General features: G+C 46.2%; 1 long non-coding RNA gene across 1 annotated transcript; it reads right to left on the bottom strand.

Annotated features, from left to right (window-relative positions):
• Window positions 1-2,747: 2,747 nt before the first annotated feature.
• On the bottom strand, window positions 2,748-10,840 carry LOC144141043 (uncharacterized). The gene is made up of 3 exons (XR_013316422.1): window positions 10,164-10,840; window positions 6,916-7,064; window positions 2,748-2,889 (listed from the first exon to the last, which is right to left on the bottom strand). It is a non-coding gene; the product is annotated as an uncharacterized LOC144141043 (long non-coding RNA).
• Between the last annotated feature and the right edge of the window lie 2,695 nt (window positions 10,841-13,535).

The raw sequence follows: 13,535 nt of genomic DNA, 5'->3' as shown, positions 1-13,535 counted from the left end.
GAAATTGCAAATAGAGCGACCGAGGAGAAAAAATTCATTCATGCCATAGGAAGGAAATACTGTGCAGAAACCTTGAAGCTGTTAGTACCAAAATATGTGCAAATGAGTGTTAGTTACCTTCTTTCTTTGGCCTTTATGTTAATGTTGCACTTCAGGGTTAGCTACTTCAGCTGAAGCAACGCAGCCTGTCACTCACTACATGCAGCACTTGATCAGGCAGTTTGACTCTCAGCCAGTCCGTCCAATTGTTAATCAAGCACCACAAGTCTTTACCACTCACAGCAGGCCTGAGACAAGTCATATCACTCAACATTTCTGTAGTACCTTTCAAAATGTGTGGATTTACGGTCACTTAGCTTTCTTCTGTTTTACTTCCCAACACAGCACAACAGATAAATTTTCCCTCTATACCTTAGTATGATATGTCAAGGCACATTTCCCACTTGAAACTTGGGCACGCCACACGACGGTGCGCGGCCCATGTCGCGCGATGAGGCGGTGTTCGCACTTGCGACAAGTGATGGTGCCACTGTGTTTAGTGGAACTGTTACCTGACCTGTACGACTTTCTTGGTGCTTCCCCCATTTGCACTAAAAAAAATAAGTTACACTAGTGCAACAAGAACAGGTAGAAATCACTCTAGGACACATGCTACTAACCCGGAACAGTGCCGAAAGCATTGCAGGTTGCGGGAGGAACCACAAATAATGAACTCAATCAAGTTCTTTTCAAGATATAACTGCAGGAAGAAATACACAGGTTTACTTTCACGCCACAACACTCGTATCCCGGTCTGCAAGTTTTGCTTCTTTCCACAGACGCAGAATTTGTGGCGCCTGTAACTCCACGGTGTTTATTACTCGCCGATCGAGCTACCTATCGTCCCGCTGTCGGTCTAGCTATATATGAAAATTAATTGGTTTTGCAATTCAAATACGTTTCTCAGCACTGATGAGTCGCATGCTGGTTGTTGATCCGTACATGCGTACGCCGAAGCCACTGACAAATGAACCGAAGTAAGTTGCGGCAAGTTGCTTGCTGGTCCGACGGGACAGGCGGGAGCTTGCCTGTTTGGAATGCTGGATGTAAACAAACGTTTCGTTTCCGGCTATGGCAGCCTACTCCGTGGCCATGACTGGCTATCTGGTTTTGCAACGCCATCGCACGAGGGAATTTGGTCTGAGAGTGATCGGCTACGCCATAGGAAAGTGATGAAAAGCGACGTCACATGACAAGCTGAGTTGCAAGTGGAAATGTGCTTATACTAGGCAAGTTATCCCGGGTGTGACAAGTGTCTGTCATGTAAAAAAAATAATAATAAAACAATACACCTTGCACTGAAAACAAGACAATAAAAAATTGAAATAAAAATAAAGATATTATGAACTGCTGTAGAGACCCTTTGAGTGTAACTTATGAAATAAAACAAAAAGAAAGGCTTAATAAAATGTTTGGCAATCCACTTGTGAGTGGAAACCACCCCTCAGCAAGTTAAAAAAATGAGGAAAAGATTCGAATTCCTGGAAGCACCAACAGCATGAAGTAACAAAAGCTTGTTTCAAGCCGTAACCACATGAAGTGACTTTGGTGAGCGACCCAACAGTCGTAACTCTATGGTACACTCATCTGCTCCATGGCAACACGAAGGAGATTGTACTGCCAACAGGTACTGCTGTCACTGGCTTTTGTCGTGTCGCTCAATGCTGGCTTGCCAGAATCAGCCAAATGTCAGATGATCCCAGCTAGTAGCAGAGTCCTCAGGTGATAGGGGAACAGTCATAGCTGTGGTGGTGGCCTTTTGTTGTTAGCTGATTGACCCAACTGGCATTCAGACCCCTGAGAACAATAACCACTTGATGCACAATACACAATTTTGTTCTTTTTTGGGGTAAGACCCGATTCTACCTAATTTTTACACCCCAAACATGTTTCAGGAGGATAGGGTTAACCCCGATTTCTTCCCGAATAAACCTATTCAAAGTACCAAGTTTCGCAATCGTGTGCTGACGGTCCACCGTTCCCGACCAGTACTTGGTGGAAGCAAGCCCCCCAAACACAGCTTTCGAACTCCTTGAGTATTGGCATGACTTCCCACTCTACCCTACCCCAGGCAGGCAAACGCTGCCCTGACATTGTTGTGCCCAGCTAACAAAAGCTCTGATGTGGGGAGAACATTTTTTCATTTGAGGTACGCTCAACGACTGGACATGTCTCCAATGGAGACCAACATGTTGCAAATGTGGTTGATAATGTCGTAAACAGGGACGTGTAAAAAAATCGATGACCAGCTTTTCGTGAATAGAACGTTACATTTCTTAGAAGTTATCAACACTTTTTACAGACACCATTACTAATTCATTTCCAAACAAATGCGAAACCTCGAAGATTATTTGCTAGAAAACCCTGATATCCCTATAACAGCTTGAAACAAACACCAATTTTGATGTGTTATAGTATAAGTGTGTGATACCTGGTGATAAGGTAAACTGAGTGCATTACTTAGTACATCTGTAGATTTAACTAGAAAAAACCCGTATTTCAAGGAAACACAATTTCTCAGTTCAGAAAGCTGGAAAACCGATTATCAGATAGCAAAATAACCCCTGACTCTTACCTCTTGATTTAAAAAAAAATATGTACATAAAACCCGAAAATGAACAACCCTACAATTACACCATTCAGACTGCAGTGGTCCACAGCGAATTCAGCCCCGCACCTCAGATGGAAAACTTGTTGACCTTACTTGGAATCACTCGCAGAAGCTCCCCATGATCTGCCTGTGACTCCTGCAGGGCTGCTAGGACTCTGCACAGCCAAGTCCCCCTTCACGTGTAGACACCAGCTCCATTAGGCAGGTTGAGCTCCAGGCCGACGACTAGAAGCCCAGGTCTGCATGAGAAGACCACGCATTACAGTTGGTACTCCTTCCTCATCTACGTTCATGTACTTCTAATATCAGCTTTTTTTGAACAGCATGATCGAAGCCTAGTGACCAAAAACCCTCCATGCACTCTCCTACCCCAGAAAATATTACGCCTTTTTGCCCACTTTCTCTGGCATGAAACACTGATGGAAAGATTAAGAGCACGGCAAAGTACGTTCCCAACTTCTCGGCTGCCTTAGTGGCAATCGGTATTTTGCTTCGCTACCAGCGCCCGGTTACACATGCTGAAGTCAGAACATCTGAGCGCTCCTTCTGTCATAACGCCGCACCCAGCTGTCCTGTATAATAAAAAGTGAGTGTGACCCGTTTACCGCTCACGCAGACTTTTCTAGTTTGATCAACAATGTTTTTGACTTGACTGGATGTTTCTTGAAAGAAGAGTGCTCCAACACAAATTCAGGCAGACCAAACAACAAACCATTCATTTCACCAAACCTCTATTGCATGTCTGTTTGACCGATTCTTGGACGTTCGTACTTTTATAGATCATTGTGAGGCACGAGCTTGCGCCAGCAAACTTTAAACACATGAATCTGACATTATTCTTGGCTAGGTGACATCTTGTCATAAGGTAGCGGTCAAAAAAAAGAAAGAAGAAGAAGAGACTCATGCGGTGAATAAGAGGATAGAAGTTAAGAGGAGGAGGAGATTAATGCGTCTGTGCTGGGAACAAGAGGCTATTAGCATCAGGAGGGGTGAAAAACCGGCAAATTAGAGAGACCGATGGAGAGGGTGACGTGGGAGGAGGTGAGGAGGAGCAAGGGAGATGCTGAGAAGGAGAGAGAGAGAAAGAAAGAGAGAGAGAGAGAGAGAGAGAGAGAGAGAGAGAGAGAGAGAGAGAGAGAGAGAGAGAGAGAGAGAGAGAGAGAGAGAGAGAGAGACAGAAACATGTTTGTTGTCAGAGCATTTATGGTGTTCTTGTAGGAGTGGTTCCCTCTACACAGGAATCCATGAGCTGTCTTAGCACCGGCTGCCCTCTCGTGAGCAGGAGCTGGTCCGAGAGGCAGGGGCTGGACAGCAGTGTCTCCCACTGCTCTCTGAGAAGGAGGTGGACCAAGCTGTTGGGTCGAGGTGGCAGGAGGCGTTGGCAGAGCCATGGTGAGTTCCACCGGGCAACAGACTGGTACTGGCACTCGGGCATCCAGGCGGCTTCGGACCGTCGCACCTGCTGTGACGTCAACTGGCACGGGCCTACCGCAGAATTTTGGTATGCATGCTGGGCCTCCTGCTACATCGACCCAACCACTCAGCCCACCTTCTTTTCTGCACCTCCTCTACTCCTCCTTGGCACCACAACCCATCACCTCCACCTGGGTCTCCTTGATTCGCCATTTTTTTTCACTCATCCTTGTGCTGGTGGTCTCTTATTCCCGGCACACACTCACAAAAACTCTCTTCTTCAACTTATTTTTTTTTCACTGCTAGCTCATAACACAACTGGATTAGCAGAATGCTTCAACAAGGCTATCATCGATATGTTGTCCATGTATGTCAACGTTGATCACGAAATTTTGGACGAAGTACTGCCTTTTGTCATACTCATGTACAATGCATCTATCTAAGAAACGACGCAGATGACTTTTGGGGTTGTCTACAACGCCAGGTAACTACAATGCTGGACACCGTGCTGCCACGATAAATATGACGACCTCAACTGCAACATCCAAGGATTCTTAAGTGCGGAGAAGGCCCACCAGCTTCTTCGTGTCAAAACATTGAAGCAGCAGCTCGTTCTACAGATACCAAAAGATACAATTTCGATGCTAGGTATCATCTTGGAGATCACATGTGGGATTAGACCCCACTCTGACATGGCCTCAGTGAGCAGCTTCTGCGATGATACTTCAAACCACAAGGCACAGGTCAGTAGTGATCTTCTCATGAACATGCTGCCAGTTTGGCCAGTTTGCCATTCTCACCAGGAGCCTTGGGCAAAATAAACAAACGAACACACTCGCAGGTTGCTGCTCAGAGCGTGGGTGGTACTGGTTTCTAGCGACACACGTTTTTGTGCCCGGTTTTTCGACAGCTTGCAGCGAGCTCGTACAGGCACGTGCACACACACACACACACACAAACGCTTGCAAAAAAAAGAAAGCCAACAAGTTTGACAGCGTCCATGCTGTGAGCAGATGGCAGCCCAAAAGAGAGCAACAAAGACAAAATAAAAAAAAGGAAAGGCACTTTGCCCACTGCAGTTAAGTCTCAGAAATGTGCACCTGCTTCTAGGGCCTCCATTTAAAAGAAAAGGGGTGACAGATGGGGCGGGGATTAAGTGACCTGGATGTTTCGTGTATGGGTTTTTTCAGCTGCAAGATCGTTGAGGGCCTTGCCAGCCTGGAGTATTTAGTTTGCTATGGCAGCCACAGGGTGCACCCAGCACTGGAAAAAGGTTTATTCATTGAGTGTCAACCATGCACCACAGGTCGCTCATGTGATTCGCCTCAACCCATACTACTTTAGATAATGGACTTTGTTGCTTTACAAACTTCTTTTAGCCCCATGCTGATGCACTTTTAGAAGAGGGTAATGCTGCAGACAAGGTCTTGGGAATTGTTTTGCTTATGTTTACTTGCTGGTGCCTGATCTTACATGGTTAACCTTATCCTACCCAGATGAACTGTTCTTGTTTAACTCGCAACATTCTCAATAAGATCAGATGTCTTTTTTAAAAGGAGGGCACTCCAAGATCAATATGTGATACATGCACTGCAAATGCCACGGCATTTGATTTTCCGACGCTTAAAGTGTCCAGGCCACTTTGTTTAACCGCTTCTTTGATGTTTATGCTTTTCTTGTAGTTTACTGCAGAGCACAAGTTCGCTCCGTTAGATATGAGAGAACTAGCCTTTGGTAACTCAATAATTTCTACTCCAGCCACTAAAGACGTTTTTTTAAATCGAAAAAACAAGGAATGTTGAAGTACTTTCCAATTTTGCGTTACGCAGTGCCAGCAGTGATGCAGTACAGGAAGAAGTGACACAATAGAGGGAACGCTAAATATCACTGCTATCAGTGCTACAAGCCCATCCGCTTTCGAGTGATCAGATCAAATTACCCAGTCATGTTTCACGGAAATGGCTTCGGTTGGCAGCCCCATCAGTACAAACAAGATCCTGTTACATCATAGTAGAGACATTGCCTGAAACAGGCTGGGAAGTCCCCCGTACTTCACATGTTTTCCTCAGTATCTTGAATACTTGTTTAAAGTTTGGGATAATGGTATCAGTGTTATTAGGACAAATATCGTTATTATGACAAATAGTCTTTCTAATGAACCAAACTTAAGTCTTGCTTTCATGGCCCTTTTAACCACCACAAGAACCTTGCGTCATTCCTGACTACTGACAATATCAGTGGTTAAAAGAGCCATGAAGAGAAAATACAACTTCGTTTAATTTGAAAGAACTAGGATTCAGTATCTCACTCAGCTCCATTAGAGCCACAAAAGATGTTTTTTAATGAAAAAAAAAAAGCAAGAAGTATTTAAAAACTTTCAAATTTTGTGCCACAATGACGTGTTATGAGCAAGAATGACGTCATACGGGCCAACAATAAAACAATTTTCAGTGCGTTAACTGCACGTTAGCATTCAAGTGATGCGGTGTCAAATGGAACTAGAGGCCCCATTACAGACGTCCAGTCACGTGTCGTCGCGATAGGTCAGTTGGGCGGCCGCCAATCGCACAAACAAGGTTCCGTGACGTCATAGAAAAGTTGCGGGAAATTGGCTAGGGGGTCGCAACAGCTTCACACGTTTTCTTTCATACCTCCGTTATTTGTTCGAAGATTGCGATGATATTGGTATCATTGTTATCGGGACTAAGCAGTCTTTCTAATAAACCCAACTTGTATTTTGTCTTCATGGCTCCTTAAGCTCCTGAAACTCCAGGTAGCCCCAGCCCTAAATGGCCCATACCTCAGATCAAGGGTGGTAGCAGGGGGGCTATTGTGGCTCAACACCAACTTACCCATGGTCAGGAGGATGAGGTTAGGGCATTGCATGGCATCCCAGAAATCCTTTCTTGGCACTGGTCTGTCGGGCGATGTCCCCTCGTCGTGCACATTCAGACGCAGCGGAGGAAATGTTAGGTCCATAGAAGAGCACCGGGTTGGCTGCCTAGTAATGATGGATCCAAGAAAGTACACATTGGCATGCGCACCGACGGGCTACAACCAAGGGGTGTAGTCACAGTGCCACAAACACACACTGCGGCACATAATTCCTCAAAGCACTGACGTACCCGCTGAGCAATTCGTCAAGGATGCGTAAAGAGGTGCAAGATTGCTCTGCTCAGGCCCCACCACAGAAATGCAACCAAGTCCATGCTGTGTTGTCGCAGACAGAGTAGCCTTGCAAAAGCCATCACCTTCATGCAGTGCAATCACATTTAGTGCGTACTGCAGCAGACAACTGCACAAAAGTTTGCACTGTAACCACAGCGGACGCACATTCCACAGTAACATGATGGACGTCCGCAATAAAACACGGTGTTCTTCCGAAGCAGTTTTAAGCAGCCCGAAATCACAAATACGGGAGAACTAGAGTGCTTTGCGGCTGGCGTGCACCTGTTTACTGTCACGTTTACTTGTCACATGATATGACGCCTGCGTTGCACGCATTGCGCTAACTTTTGTTCTACTAGCTGGCTTGTGCTCAGCTCCTACTCTAGAAACCTGGGTTTAAAGGAGCCATGAAGAGAAAATACAACTTCGTTTAATTTGAAAGAACTAGGATTCAGTATCTCACTCAGTTCCATTACAGCCACAAAAGATGTTTTTTAACGAAAAAAAGCAAGAAGTATTTAAAAACTTTCAAATTTTGCGCCACAGTGACGTGTTATGAGCTAGATGGACGTAATACGGGCCAACAATAAAATATAATTTTCAGTGTGTTCACTGCACGTTAGCATTCAAGTGATGCGGTCAAATGGAACTAGAGGCCCCATTACAGACGACCAGTCATGTGTCATCGTGACAGGGCAGTTAGGCGGCCGCCAATCGCACAAACAAGGTTCCGTAATGTCATAGAAAAGTTGCGGGAAATTGGCTAGGGAGTCGCCACGGCTTCACACGTTTTCTTTAACATTTCCATTATTTGGTCGAAGATTGCGATGATATTGGTATCATTGTTATCGGGACTAAGCAGTCTTTCTAATAAACCCAACTTGTATTTTGTCTTCATGGCTCCTTTAATGCTAGTACAAACTCAGAAGTGCCTTTTATTTCGCAGTGTCTAGAGTTGCGTCCGAAGGAACCCAAAATGAAAATTAAAGCCACGTCCGATGGAACTTTGTCGAAACGTTTTGAGTTGCATCCAACGTAACCTAAAATGAACGTTAGAGTTACGTCCAATGTGACCCCAAAAAAAAGAAATTAAGATTACTTCCGACGGAACTTTAACCCGTGGTTTTTAGGTGATGTCCGAGGAAACCCAAAGTAAAAAAATTACACTCACGCACGCCGTAACTTTACCCCAATGCCTCGATCAAGTTACGTCCGACGAAACCTGAAAATGTAATTGAAGTTGTGTCCGACGTATCCCACAGTAAAAAATTAGCCACGTCTGCCCGGCAGATCCCAAAATGGCACTGTCGTTTAAAGTAGGGTCACGTAAAAAAACTTGTGGCTGACAGAGCCAAGGTACAGTCATGCCCTATTATAACATACGCAAGCTCCCTTTACGATATGTGGCGTCAATTAAAAAACAACACACATCTGCTTTACATCTGACCCGACGCACCATCGGTAAATTATGGTTGAAACCGCACAGTTGCGTTTGCGTGAATTGGTCAAGCGGGCTGGAGCGTGTTATTCGAATGCGGAATGTTTCAGTGATGTGGTTTCAAATACTGTCGAATGCGCAAAAGTTCTTCTCATTGTTCTTAGAATGAAATTATTGAACTGTCTCATACGAATGCACATGCCCTTCTTTCCATATGCAACACCCGAAAGAGAAGGAAAAGATGAGAATTAATTCACAAGAAACATTTTTGTCTCATACGAATGCACATGCCCTTCTTTCCATATGCAACACCCGAAAGAGAAGGAAAAGATGAGAATTAATTCACAAGAAACATCTTTCCACGACAGTCACAGTGCCAGCACGTAGCATCCATAGCTCTTGCCGAAAACGAAGTCGACATGGGCCAACAGTTTCTTAACAAATATAATTATTGACATTGATAGTAGAAGGAATGCCCTGGTATTGGTTTTCCACACAGAAGCTGATGGAAGGGTGCGGTTCACACTATAGCTTACAAATGCTGCACTGAATCGAATGTGAGCGAGCAACACACCTGTTCCTTTTCATTCGATGTCATTTATCGTAAAACAGACCATTTTAATAAGGTATAAGGTGCGTAGATTAAATTGGGTGCGACTATTTTTGCTCCGCGCAGCGTTTTTTTTTTTTTTTTCTTGATTATAAATCCGACGTTGGTTTAATTTTAAACTCCGGGTTCCGCCAGCAGTACTTTTTGTTTTGTGATACTGTGGTCGGACGCAACTTCAATTTCAGGTTGCATATCGGACATAACTCAATTTGGTCGAAGTTCCGCCGGACGTAACTTCAATTTTTATTCCAAGTAACGTCGGATGTTACCTTAAAAAGTGGGTTAAGGTTCCGTGGAACATAATTCTCACTTTGGGTTCCATCGGACGTAACTCCAGTTTTGTTTTTGTGTACCGGACAACACCTCTTTTTCGGACAACGTGCGCTTTCGCTCTCGTTTTAGAAATGCGCTGTCGAGATTCCGGCGCACGCTCAAGATACCCAGGTGGTAAAACCAATCCGGAGCCCTCCACTTACGGCGCGGCTCGTAGCCCGGGCAGTTTCGGCGCGTTAAACCACTTTGAACACACAACTCGTAGAATCACGTTCTGGCGCTCCCCAGGCCCCAAAACCAAGTTGACAGTTTGAAGGGACCGTCTCGTCGTAAAAAGTCGTTGGTTTGCGGGCTGCCTCGGAGCTCTTAAGCAAAATGGAGAGACGAGCTAGTTGGTGAACAATTTCCATGAGTGAAACTTAAGCGCTCTTACTTAAGCGGAGCTCTTACCAGGATAACAATGCGCGAGATCACCTCGTGCACGAGCTCTCCGGCGCAAAGCAATTCGCTGGGCCGTGCGACTCGTTCGGCCATGAAGGCCGCACGGCCGCGCGGAGGCGATGGCCGCGACCGTGGCCGCGACCGAGACCCTGCGGGAGCAGCTGGCTCACCTGCGGTCCTGGCGATCGAGACCGACCACGGGCAGCAGCTACCATCGCAGCTGACGACGCGATGGTCGAGCTAGGTGCAGTTTCGAGCGCGGAGCGGCGGCGAATCCGCATTGTCGGTACGTCGATGAGGGAGGCCGCCGCAGGCGATGAAAGAGCGGACATGGAGGCCGAAACCGTCCCGGGAGCAAGAGAAAACGGAGGAAAAGAAAGATTCTCGAGGAGAAAGCGAAAGCAAAAATTACCTTGAAAATGAAAATAAAAGAAACTGGTTTTTGGCCGCTTTCGTCTTCTTAAAATTCTCGCTTTCGGCTACGTACGGGCTACGACCTCGTAAACCCCGTGGCTACTGTTTAGTGAAGTTTCAGCATATAGTTTCATAAAATGCTATACTAGCTGCATAAGTATGATTCTCTGTTGGCCTAATTAGCAATTAGTACATTGATTCTATGTAATTAGCACGAGCCCAAGAGGACAGCGTCGGGTCTGCAAGAGATACCACGACAGCAGCGCAGCCCTTTCCCCTTGCGGTGAGTACCGGAAGCCTGCATGTAAACAAACCGCTTCAGGATCGTGGCCACCGGCTGTTTCACATCACAGTCCCAACGCTGTAAAGCAGCTTGAAGGCTAAGCAGACATGACCCCAGGTTTCCAGAACGAGCCCCTGAAGTCGGGACTATAGCCACTAAATAAAGCACCGTGCTTTTCGGCCCCAGGGACGCCGCAGCGTCGATCGCATGGACGGCCGGCGAAACGTCGTCGGTCGTGGCGGATGAGGCCGCAACGCAGGCTCTGGGTCTTAGCTAGCCACAGTGGCGTCCAAGTGAGACCCGCGAGCTAATGACGGGCCCGGACAACGCGGGCGTTATCCTCGTCGCCGACAAAACGGTCCAGGCGGACGAGATCGTGACCAACTCCGAGACGGCCGTCTCGGTGGAGTCGGCGTTTCGTCGCTGCCGCCACCCCATTAGCGGAGGTAGCTGTCTTCATGCTGCGGCGACTGTTGAGGCCATGTGCGGCCGTGCAGTGTCCATGTGAACGCGCTCATCGCGCCCAACTGTGCGCGTATCTACTGAAGCACAGACCCGTTCCGGTGGCTCTCCACGAGAGACTGTGTCGGAGATGGATCGGGGTTTTGCCTATCGTCTACACCGCCCACCACAGCCCGACGGCGTGTACGACGCGCGATGTGCGCTAGTTGAGCTCAGCTAGTCAGATCACATTCCCCCATGACTCCCGTGCGCGCTCAGTCGCGTGCCCAACGCAGTTTTTGATACCCGTGAATCGTGATGTGACCAGTGTGCAGGAGTGCGTGGCAGTGACGCTGCAGCTCGGGGCGGGTGGTGACGTCGCGGTGTAAACTGTACGCGCGTTCCAGTCGACGTTTGTGGCTCATGATTGAGCGTGTGTCCCTCTACGCTGCTCGGCGTCCCGTCTGTGTTAACCACTATTACTGAAGGGAGCGCGGCCGACTCTGCTGTTGGGGGGAAATTCACTTCGCCGTCTTTCACCACGTGATGTTGGCTAGTGCCGCATTGCCAGTATCCAGGATGAGGCGTGTGTGGGCTGTGGGAAAGATTAAGAAACAGTCCACCACATAGTAATGGAATTCCAAAAGATCCCGCCAGCTTGAAGTGGGGGGAAAGTCCTCCTCCTGAGGCATTGGGTTTCACCATTGGGGGAAGCATTAACTGGTCGGTAGTGAATATTAGTCAACAGTGATCAAAGTATTGCTGAAAAAAAAAAAAAAAAAACTACGGAAGGAGTTCATCAAGGGCCAAAGCAGCCAGAGACAGCATCTGGAGAAAACTAAAGAGGAATACGAGTTGGAAGTTAGAGATGTAGGCCACAGTATGTAAATGACTAACCTACTCACGATGGTGCATGCTGTCGCCCGATTCAAAGCGGAGATCATTACTCATCTTTACTCGCCCAAATTTATGGGTTGCGTGGCATACACTGTAGGGGACACCTGGAGATCCAATGCTGATGTTATTTACCTCGAAACGTATGACACTCACTCTTCAGCACTGGTACTGGTGCAGACACTTAGCGCTGCCACACGTGAAAAACCGGTAATCCTAGTCACCAACATAAGGCTGGCTCAGCTGTCGTGACAGGTCACTGCTCGAAGCTTCACTCACTGCCAGCATCAAAAAGTATACCATACTTAGTAACCATACAGTTGCAGTCCAGAGTAGCATGGCTGAAGGCGGGGTGCTGTTAGCCAAAAGTGGTCGTCCTGCACTCTTGGCAACACTGTTCGTAGCGAAGCATTGGTATTTGGCGCCTTGTCACTGGTGGCTTCCATACGCCACAAAGAACGGTGATCTGGCGTCCTCAACAAAACCCAAACTTCCAACGACACAGCTGTGGCAGTTACGAGCTGTGTAAGCGTACTTTCAGAAGACACCAAATTTTTGTTTGCTTGTTATTGCATTTATCGATGATAAAGGCCTAGAAATTCCTATACAGCAGGCTAAATACATGTGTTTGTGGTAATTTCGTAAAACGGGCTGAAATCATCGGTTTCGGTGCGCATTGCTTCGAGCATGGAGGCCAATTACAAAAGAACCATACTATTACCTCACTGTTTTGTGGGAACATGCAAACATCCGAAGGTTGATGGAGCAGTTTCAGCTGCCCTATGGCAGTTAGGCCTACCATCGCAGAAGATATTTGACGAGCATCTTTTTTGACCAAACCAAAAATGTGAAGAAACACAAAAGACTTCCACTTATATAAAAGCCTTTCATTGAGGTTAGTGGGGCTAAAACACCGCAAAAATATGCACAAGAAGCCATAGAAAAGTCTAGGGAACCATAACTATTATTTAACATGATTCAGCTTGTTTTTCTACTTTAAAAGTGTGTCGCTGCAAAGTAAACATCCAAGACAGCATAACATGTAATTTTACATAGAATGCTTTTTCAAGATTACAGCACAGGAAAGAAAATTGTATTATCTTCTTGTAGGACAAGGTTAGATCGAACTCTGCTGATGAACAAAGTAGACATTTGGGACAAGCAGTATACGAGGTTTGGAACCCTTTTTTTTTCTTGGTGGAACAAAAGGAACACAAATCATTTTGTGGCCGTCTTTATTGCAATGTAAAAATAAAAACGCCTGCATTCAGACAAGCATGCAACAAATGGTGCATTGTACATCAGTCAAACATGCAAAAGACAGCACATTATATTGCCGAGCAGCATATTTTTAAAAGACGGCTCACGGACAACAATAACTTTTGCTTTCATTCATTTTAAAAAAACAAGCTATTCATCAAAGGTTAAGGCAAATGGTCATAGACAAGGGCATTTCTTTTGATCTTGGAAATAGACTTAAAAAAAAACAATGGACGTTGCCTTTTTGCAG

This window comes from Haemaphysalis longicornis, unplaced genomic scaffold (genome assembly GCF_048455015.1).
Source record: "Haemaphysalis longicornis isolate Haplotype H1 unplaced genomic scaffold, Haemaphysalis longicornis Haplotype H1 scaffold_6, whole genome shotgun sequence".
Lineage (NCBI taxonomy): Eukaryota > Metazoa > Arthropoda > Arachnida > Ixodida > Ixodidae > Haemaphysalis > Haemaphysalis longicornis.
The sequence above is the reverse complement of the archived record's forward strand: the minus strand, read 5'-3'. Positions and strand labels throughout refer to the sequence as shown.